The sequence below is a fragment of the Nicotiana tomentosiformis genome, chromosome 3 (assembly GCF_000390325.3).
Source record: "Nicotiana tomentosiformis chromosome 3, ASM39032v3, whole genome shotgun sequence".
NCBI lineage: Eukaryota > Viridiplantae > Streptophyta > Magnoliopsida > Solanales > Solanaceae > Nicotiana > Nicotiana tomentosiformis.
This window is the reverse complement of record NC_090814.1, coordinates 59,739,164-59,746,211: the sequence shown is the minus strand read 5'-3', so window position 1 is coordinate 59,746,211 and position 7,048 is coordinate 59,739,164. Positions and strand designations below refer to the sequence as shown.

Sequence of the window (7,048 nt, the reverse complement as noted above, 5' to 3'; positions counted from 1 at the left end):
TGGTACTATTATAGTAAATTGCAATACGTGAAGGCCGGGTACGCGAGGTGACGAGTGCGTACTCTGGCTAAGTATTGAAATTCGTTTTTTTCTAAACAGTTCCTTTTATTTCCTTAATTGAGTTACTCTAACACATGTAGTCGTCATGTTTAGTCTAATGTTACATGTCTACGTGTCTTATCTCTTACTTGCAATTTGTGCAACATGCTTAGTTGAATTACTTGTTTTCCTGATTTTGTATTCAGTCTTTAACTGTAGGATTCCTTGCTGTAATTTTATTATTCCATTGGTTATGTATTGCATATATACTTTTGGGACTACGAGGCGATACCTTAGGAGCGCCTCTATTGCATATTTAATTTCGGGACTACAAGGCGGTACCTCGGGAGCGCCCTTGTTGTGTATTTACTTTTGGGACTACGAGGCGGTACCTCGGGAGCGCCCCTGTTACATATTTACTTTTGGGACTACGAGGCGGTACCTCAGGAGAGCCCCTGTTGTTTACCTCTATTTTTGTGTTGTTGTTGTTATTGTTGTTGTTTCTTAACTTGTAACAATCTTGTTTTTACGCACGTGTTGTAATTATCTTCTTGAATCCCGTGCTGTTATCTTTCTGTAAATTTTCATTGTTCACTTCTTAGTAATTTTATTATATTATTATATCTTCTGCCTTGCCTCCTATTATTTCCAGTAGGGCCCTGACATGACCTCGTCACTACTCTACTGAGGTTAGGCTTGACACTTACTGGGGTACCGTTATGGTGTACTCATACCATACTTCTGTACATCTTTTTGTGCATATCCAGGTACTGCTTATCAGACCATGTACCAGTGAGTTAGCCCGTACGTGGAGACTTCAAGGTCCATCTGCCAGCATCCGCAGACCTCGGAGTCCCCCTCTATCTTTATTATGTTATTTTCCTCATTCCTCATTAGACTCTGATGTATAGAGATATTTAGTGTTTTTCTCTTTGGAGCTTGTGACTTATTTCTACCGGATTTTGAGAGTTGTAACTATTTTGAATCGCAATTCTTATTTATTTCAGATGTTGAGGTTGAGTTTCAGCTTTATATTCAGTTATTCCGCAAAATTGTTAGGCTTACCTATTCATAGAGACTAGATGCCGCCACGACATCCTACAGAGGGAAATTGGGGTCGTGACACTCATATACCTTGGGAATGATGTTGTTCGACAACAACCTAAATATGCACTCTTTCTCAAGCAATACATAATAAATAGACACAATCAATTGATGGTCATTCAGTCAACAACAATAAACACGTAGTTGAACAAGTAGGGATATTCAAAGGCAAAATTATTAAAACGTAACAAGAATTCATCCTCAAAAAGGTTCCATCAAACCCTAGATTAGAGAGTTTAGCTATTCATAATTGTATAAGCAATCACATTCATAATCAAGAGAGAAAAACTCTTGTAGTCTGCGCTCCAAAGTGTTCTATAGCCTTTTGCCTCTCCAATGATGTCTCTCTTTCAAAAACTAACTTTAAGAGGTATTTATATGGTTGAGGTCGAAGTCTACACGTCCAAACATAATGTGTAAATAAAAGTGGCTCGGAATAGCATCGTCGGCTCGGGGCATTGTCAAAGGCATCAACATTACTTCGCGAGGCAGTGTCAAAGGTGCCAACATTTCCCTGCGAGGCACTGTCAGAGGCGCCAATGACAACGCCCTGGACAAAGCCTTGCACTGTCTATGTCCATGACTTTTTATTGCATTGCACGTCTTCTTTTATTGCTCCATTTTGTAGCTTTGAGGTACTATTTCGTGCAACTTTTCTCTACTTCATGTCCAAGCATTCCTACACGTGAAATAAGCTCCATTAAGCTCAATTTTCGCATAAATTAGCATCCAAACAAAAGCAAGTACGGTAAATAACGTCAAAATATATAAAATTATAGCACGACATCAATTATCAACTTTATCTACAGAAATTCAACATTAGGAAACTTGAAAGGTTTTATGTGTGGACCTAATTTTTGGTTAAGAACTTAATTACCAGTAGAAACAAATTTTACATAAACATAACAATAGTGGAATACTATTGCTAATAAGCAGGTAAATGTCCAAGTAATTGCTTTATCGCAATAGAAGCAGCTAATTTGACTATAACTTTGGTCATTCATTTCCTGGGTCAAGATTGAAGGAGATCAAGGACCTCATGAGGCTCTTTGATACGATTTCCTGATAAAAGATATGTGCTTGATTAATACATGAATATCAATATAAGCTGCCTTTTAGTTGGTTGCATAAATGTCATTTACATTTCCAATAATACCCGTAAATTGAAAGATTAGAAGTAATCCATATCCTTCCACTTTTGGCCTTGAAGTTATAGAATCCTATAGTCAAAGAGAGGCAGTGATCTTGTACCTCATACCAAAGGAGCTTTCTTTAAGTAGTTTGGGTCTTCTTACTCTAAAATTATTTTCATCACATTTCTAGTGGAGCTATCTTACCACCAACAATTACTTGGCTAAGTCATCTTACTACCAAAATTAAGTATCTAAGTTGATTTAACACAAGACTACTGCAATATATGCTTAGTAGCATACTTTATGTATCTACAACATGTGCAGATGACACAAGAACGTTGTCCAATGGAACCATCTTCAAGCATTATAGACATAATACCCAACAAATACAAGAACTGTTTTGCAATCCTCTGCTTTCCAAAAATCACAGTATAAGGAGATTTTGATGTACCTTGAAATAGCAGGAAATCACCAATCAATTAAGGAAACCGGAATTAAGAGAAATAGAGACGTATATATTTATTTAAGTGATAAAACAGAAGGACGAAAAGGGGCCCACATAAGTGGAAAAAACTTCCTATATGCGCCCAAGACACCTAAATATCCATTCATACAAATCTGCAAACTTCCTCTATGCGCTAAGGACACTTAAATATCTGTTCATAAAAAACAACAAAAGCAATATATTACATTCCCAACTAATGATTTGTTCAAGTAATTGAAATTACCTGAGTAAACCGATGATTTGTGTTCAAATAGTTGATGACATGCAACAAATAATACATGGACAAAAATATCTTGCTAGGTTGTATGATGCCCATCTCCTCATTCATCCAAAACTAAAACAACAATATGCTATGTCTACATAAAACAAAGTATAATCTGAAGTCTCAAAATGGTAATGGAATGTAGCTGGAACACATTAAAAGGTACCTTTGATCCTGCCAAGTGTTTAGTCTATCTGAAAAGATGTAGACTTAGTATCATAACTAATGTTTACATGGTTTCTTGTACCAGTTAAGTAAAGGCAATTGGAAAACCAATATAGGCTAAAATGGTCAGTTGAAAAGAATTGAGAGTACAACTGCTATTCAGTTAAGTTGTAGGAACATGTAGAGTAACCAAATACGAATTTTTGTAAAAGATGTCAAATACTATATGACTGAAAATTTTATAAGAACCAGCAAAGTATCACATTTTGGAAATCTACCAATCTTATTACACAACACATACCAGTAGAGCAAAAATTTTGCTATTTATAATTATATAGTTGTAGGAAAATAGTGAAAGCAGATAGAAGGGAGTATGCAAGGGAGCAAGTGGATTCTTCAATTAGAATAGATAATTATGATAGTGGCAGAAGTATTTACTCAAACTCTGAATGGTTCAAGAAATCAGCAACCCCATCAAAGGCACAAATTTCAAACAGTAAAGGACATCCATGCCTCGTGGTAACATAGAAGAAACTCTGGTGCATATAAGACTTTCTCTTTGTTAAGACATTTTTGAAGAAAATTATGAGAGAATACTTTTTTTAAGAGTTCTTAGTGCTTGAATTATTAAACTAATCAAAGACCATACATGTGGTTTCCTCTTTCTTTCTTTTAAAACACAGAATGGAACAAAAAACCTGAACATAGAAATCTGTTTCAACAGTTCTTTTACCAAATTCCAGAGTATGAAGTGCAGAACATGGGCTCTGTACTAACAGTAAATGTGCGCTTTTATTTTAGTTCTCATCACACTTATGCAAATCAATATTGGTATTCACATGTGACAACAAAGGAAAAAAGAAAAATTACTTAATCAAAATGACACCCTCTCATCAATCATAAAGACACTACAGAGAGGCCTTTGAAACAGTAAGATTTCATAATGCTCAATAACCATACTAAGATGAAACATCAACTTTAAGTAAGTTTCATGTGGTTAAAAAATGGTTATTTCAGGCAAGCTAAACATCTGGCATATTGTTTACCTCTAAATCTAGAACATTGAGGCATCAAAAACTTGAATAACCAGTATATCACACTCCCTAGTTCTTAATGATCGGTCACCACCACCGAGTGAGACTTTCCTCTTCATCTGAGAACCCAAAAGGTTTTCTTTTTCAGTAAATCAAAATCCCAAAATAAAGTAGCTACTTCCTGCAATTAGACAACATAAATACACTCAGAATTGTGAGGAAATAAGCAAATTTAAGCTACATTATATTTCAATCATATCAATTGAAAGGTGGGTGGGTTGGGGGACCAAATCTCAATTATAGATACTTAACAAAACCCACATTTTACATTCTTCTTGTTGGTGTGGAAGATTCTAGTTTCAGCCCTTCACTTGATGGCTTGACTTTCTTTTGGTTCCTCTCGCCAATACTTAGTTAAAAGATGTGTTCCTTTTCTATATAGAACAAAACTGATAGACTTGTAGGCATGTTGTTAATCTTTCCATAATGATTTTCTCAATTGATTTCCGTACGAAAAATAAATCAAAAACGTTTGTATTTTTGTAAATGACCCATCACCATTCTCAAAGCGCCCAGTTTTATTCATATGCATGCAGTGTTTCAAAGGCATCTTCTGTTGCTTCCACCGTCCAAGCTCCATCTTATCTACATCCCATGAAATGCTACGCAAGCGCTATTACATCAAACTATTAAGCAGAACAAAGAAGGGCTATTGGAAGCAAAGCAGCAACAGGGTCACGGAGGAAGAGGTAAAAGTAAAAGAAGAGAACGAAGAAAAAAAAATTAGAGAATGTACAAATAAAATCTAAGTAATAATAAAGTAAAAGAAGAAGAAAAAACTCATCAAATGCTTACCAGTGGTGTGAAAACGCAGTAGAAGGAGCATAGAAGAGAACCCCCAACAAATTAGGCTTCAGAGAAGCAGAAAATAGGAAGATAAAGGTACGAAGAGAATTAATTACCTTCAAATGCAAGCATCAAATCTTAAAAGTTATGCCAAATTCCGAGAAGGAAAAATCAAAAAATAAGCAAATGCTAATAGATCCCAAATGGAGAAAGAGAAGAAAAGCTATGAGAAACAGCTAAATTGATAATCACCGGGAAGAAAATAGGAATGGAAGTATAGAACATTCCAGTCAGTGTCTCTGTATTCCTTTGGTGGAAAAACGGAGAGAGCTATTTCGCGACACGATGGCAACTTTGTAACACGTGTTCTTCTATTGAACCAAGAGGAAAACATTGAGTATTCTTTTTTAGTGGCATAAATGTGTTCTATAACCAATTAATAGGTCCACAAACGGCAAAAGACAATGAAAATGACCCCACATTTTATAGTACAATCGTGATAACTATCTGTACAACAGATTATAGCAGTGTTCGTCCTCTTCAACTCTCATTTCTAAATATTAGTAAAGTAACGTAAAGTAATATTTATCTTCTTTACAAAGGTATAATGTGAGAGCCTAAAAATGTTGACAAAATAGGATATTTTTCAACAGGCATGATAAAATATAAACGTTTGATAACTTAACATAGTAAAGCAACTAAAAATCCATTTTGGCTAATGTGAGGAATTATATTTGAATAATACAAATATGAACATATATAAAGTCGATAAACATCTGAAATGATCTGAAACCTTGTAATTCTTAAAATGGGGCCAAGATAATCTAATACTAACTCACATTTGAGTGTTTACAAAAATCTAATAAGTACATATCACATACATAATTTTTTACATACACTCCTATCACTTAGCTATGATTAATATACATTTTCACATTAGTTTTATCACTTGAGCGAAAAAAGCCTCACAGAACAAGGCTAGTAGTAACACAAACAATGAGCTTGACGATCTTGGGACTCCTCGAAAAAAATTGACAATTGACACTCAATGGTTATATACACTAATATTAGAGGTTGACACTCAATGACTTATTGGAGCTCCGATTAATTTGGATTTATGACGTATAGGCCCTATTAAAGAGGGAAGCAATTCCAACTATAAATTTTTTTATTTTTACGACTTGAATTTAAAACCTTTAATTAAGAGTAAAAAGATTTTATTCAAAACCTAACAAGCCGAAAAGGTTGAGTGACTTTTCTTTTGCAATTCTAGAAGCACGAAGAGGACATGGCCTTACATTATGTTTGCTTCCGTGTCTCTTAAACTTGTGCGTGTATAATACGTGTGGATATATTCTATTTGTTTTTTGTTTCTTTTAATTTTCTAGGCAGACTTTCGGCTATAACTTCTTTAGTACTTACCTTGTGTAACAAGAAAAGCATCCTCAAAAGATAGACGGACTAAAATCATAAAGATTATTATATCACTGTTTGACAATAGTGGGTTGCTCTAGTGGTGAGCACCTCCGCTTCCAATCAAGAGGTTGTGAGTTCGAGTCATCCCAAGAGCAAAGTGAGGAGTTCTTGGAGGGATATAGCCGAAAGTCTATCAGAAATAGCTTCTCTACCCTAGAATAGAAGTAAAATTTACATACACATTACTCTTTCCAATAGAATTATACTGGGTTGTTGTTGTTATGTCTTCCGTTGCATGTTATCTGTTTTGCGCCTTCCTTTTTTTAAAACTTTATTCAACAAAGTTGGGGAAAAGGATTTTGTTTGTTTTTATATATTGTGTGGGGCTTATTGCTGACGAATGCCTCGGTAGTCTCCATGTCTAGACGACTCAATTGGCCTTTCAATCAAGGCAAGATTGAAATAAGGATTTGATGGAAATTCCATCAATGGGTCTTCCTCAATACTCTCTTTAGTCCGCTTTAATTAATTTTGTAATAACTTT

At 35.0% G+C, this 7,048-nt stretch overlaps 1 long non-coding RNA gene across 1 annotated transcript; it reads right to left on the bottom strand.

Moving 5' to 3' along the window:
• Window positions 1-1,337: 1,337 nt before the first annotated feature.
• LOC104094347 (uncharacterized) lies at window positions 1,338-4,849 on the bottom strand. The gene is made up of 3 exons (XR_004506554.2): window positions 4,564-4,849; window positions 4,255-4,423; window positions 1,338-1,822 (listed from the first exon to the last, which is right to left on the bottom strand). It is a non-coding gene; the product is annotated as an uncharacterized lncRNA (long non-coding RNA).
• Window positions 4,850-7,048: the final 2,199 nt, after the last annotated feature.